The 3439-nt window shown below is 40.1% G+C and overlaps 1 protein-coding gene across 2 annotated transcripts in view; it reads right to left on the bottom strand.

The window, feature by feature from the left end:
• Window positions 1–3439, bottom strand: part of LOC106867700 (uncharacterized protein ZK1073.1) — a 112460-nt gene that overhangs the window by 31484 nt on the left and 77537 nt on the right. The gene's annotated exons all lie outside the window — the stretch shown is intronic.

Below are 3439 nucleotides of genomic sequence, written 5' to 3'. Positions count from 1 at the left end.
CGGAGTGGTTGGCGTTAGGAAGGGCATCCAGCTGTAGAAACTCTGCCAAATCAGATTGGAGCCTGGTGTAGCCACCTGGTCCACTAGTCCTCAGTCAAATTGTCCAACCCATGCTATCATGGAAACCAGACGTTAAACGATGATGATGAACTTAACCTGGAACCACATGATTAGAAAGCAAGCTTCTTACCACACAGCCACACCTGTGCATTGGGCATATGAGGCTTCTTTCAGTTTCCATTTACCAAATGTACTCACAAGGCTTCAGCTGACCTGAGGTTATAGCACAAAATACTTGCCCAAGGTGTCACATGGTGGGACTGAACCCAGAACCATGTGTTTGGGAAGTAAATATCTTACCACAGTCAGGTCTGTGCATTCTATGAAGAAATGTTTATCAAGAATGGTGAATCTGGGACGTTTTTCCGCTGCACTCTGTATATTCACTAATTTAACTATTATTTCTAGCAAGCTAGGCCACCACATAGAGTCTCTCCCTCATTAGAATTTCAATGTTAAAATGGTTAAACTAATAATATTATTTATCTATGGTCGAGAATTTTTCACAACACAAATTAAAAACATTTTTCTTTTTCTGCCAATCATCCAGAAATTGCCATTCGAAGCATCAGTGCTTAAAGTCATTCAGATAATCCCAAATCAAACACAAATAGTCCGATAATGATAACGATGACGACGTTGATGTTGACGATGACGATGATGATGATGATGATGATGATGATGATGATGATGATGATGATGATGATGACGATGATGATAAATGGATGATTGATGATCGATGATGATTTTTTAATAGGAGAGCTTCTGGTTACATCCAAAATTTCTGGTGAGCATTCTGTATGAATGGAGACTGTCTAACTAGAAAAAGATCCCCTGCCACTACACACACACACACACATAACTAGAGACATGCATACATAACTACAAATGCAAACATAACTACACATACACATAACTACACACACACACACACAACTAGAAGCATACATATATAACTACACACGCACACAATTGCACACAATCTCACAATCACACAAATACACTATCACAACCATACACTGACATATGCACATACACACACAAACACACGCAATACACAAAACACACACAAACACACACACACGTGCACACACACACACACACAAACGCACACACACACAATCATACATACATATTAGAGTGGTCTTATTTCCTTCAGTTTTGCCTGATTTGACAAAAGCGGGATTTCAGCCATTTTTACACCTCATGGTTGACTGGCCTCCACAAGGAGAGGTATCCAGCTGTAAAAACAATTTGCTACAAAACTCACTCTACCAACCCAAGATAGCTTCCAGAAATGGCAGGGACGATGGCGGGGGGGGGGTGAATGAAATGTTAAACAGCAAAAATTTCCTTCATTTTTTTTTCTTCTTTTATTTTCTATTCTTGGTTTTGATAATAATGATGATTCCTTCTCTCAATTGAATATTCCGGAAAATTTTTCATTTCAGCTTCTAGTTGTGTCTGTGTCACTCTCTCTCTCTTTCTTTTCCTCTCTGTCTTTCTCTCTCTCACCTTTAGCTACCTGGTTTTTTTCTCTCTATCTACCTCTACCTCTCTCTCTATTTATCTCTCCTATCTATACCTAGCTCTCTCTATCTGTCCTCTCTTTCTCTCTATCTCTCTACTTCTCTATCACCTTTGTCTACCTACTTTCTCTCTCCATCTATCTCTGCTTCTCTCTCTCACTACTTAACTCGCTCTATCTCTCTCTCCTTTTCTCTCTCTACCTAGTTTTTCTCTCTATCTGCCTCTCTCTCTCTCTACCTAGCTCTCTCTCTGTCTCTACCTAGCTCTCTTTCTCTCTACCTAACTCTCTCTCTCTCTCTACCTAGCTCTCTCTCTATTTCTCTCTACCTAACTCTCTCTCTCTCTCTCTCCCCTCTTATTAGGAAACTTACTCAAACAGTCAAGCATTCCTCCTCTGTCCTGGGTACATGTGTATCAGGTGGGGCAGAAAGGAAGGAGGGGGGGGTAAATGATTAGGTAAGAATTAGAGTGAGGTGTGACAAATGATGTGTGTGTATGTATGTATATAGATATGTGTGTGCATGTGTGTGCTAATGGAGGTGAAGCAAGAACAGCAGGGAAGAGAGGAGGGGGTGGGGGTGCTTTCTTGTTGGAACACATTTCAATTGAAAAGTAACAAACACATCAATGTTCAATTCTCCTGACCAGAGTCCAATCAATAACAGGCAGACCATTCAAAGTTGCAACACCATTTCCAGCCAAAAACATCCAGACACCATTGTTGGTGTTGTTGTTGTTGTTGTTATTATCCTGTCTTTTCTTTTACTTTTTATTTTTGATCATCATTCTTACTCTTTTATTCTTTTACTTGTTTCAGTCATTTGACTGTGGCCATACTGGAGCACTGCTTTTAGTCGAACAAGTCGACCTCAGGACTTATTCTTTGTAAGCCTAGTACTTATTCAATCAGTCTCTTTTACTGAACCGCTAATGTTTTGGGGGACGTAAACACACTAACATCCCTTGTCGAGTGACGGTAGAAGAGAAACACACACACACACATATATATATATATACATATATATGATGGGCTTCTTTCAGTTTCCATCTACCAAATCCACTCACAAGGCTTTGGTCAGCCCGAGGCTGTGGTAGAAGACACTTGTTCGAGGTGCCACACAGTGGAACTGAACCCGGGAAGCATGTGGTTGGGAAGCAAGCTTCTTACCACTCAACCATGCCAGCACCATCAGCGTTTGTTTTTGTTTTTGCTTTAGCTTCGACCACTCTTACCATTAGCTTTGTTGTTTTTGCTTCTATTATTCATGTTATTGAGTATTTCCCAGTATCAAATGTACAAACTGTCAGCCCCAACTCACCCCACACACACACACACACACACACACACACACACACAGACAAACTATAAAATTTCAAGCGTGTTGGTTCACGCCAACCGCTGTCATTTGATTAGCATTCTAGACAAGGCCAAGTCATCTTTTATTCATCAGACAGCCATATTATGCAGGATTTATGGACTTAGGAATGTGATAGGGTGTATATTTTTTATGGACTTCTAGTGGCCATAATGGACTTATGATGGCTATAATGGATTATGGTAGCCACAAAGTGAAAGATTTTTATGGACGTACAATTGTCACAACCAGTGAGATTTTACATTCACAAGATATGAATATGAATACGAAATAGTCTTATGATAGAGGCGGGGGTGCTGTGTGGTTGAGAAGTTTGTTTGTCATCCATGTGGTTTCAGGTTTCGTCCCAATGCATGGCACCTTGGGTAAATGTCTTCTACTATAGCCCTGAACCAACCAAAACCTAGACTGAAAAAGAAAGAAGCATATTGTATGTGTGTGTGTGTATAGAAATATGCATATGTATATATATA

Source organism: Octopus bimaculoides, chromosome 14 (assembly GCF_001194135.2).
Source record: "Octopus bimaculoides isolate UCB-OBI-ISO-001 chromosome 14, ASM119413v2, whole genome shotgun sequence".
Lineage (NCBI taxonomy): Eukaryota > Metazoa > Mollusca > Cephalopoda > Octopoda > Octopodidae > Octopus > Octopus bimaculoides.
Note: the sequence above shows the minus strand (reverse complement) of the source record. Positions and strands in the feature narration are given on the sequence as shown.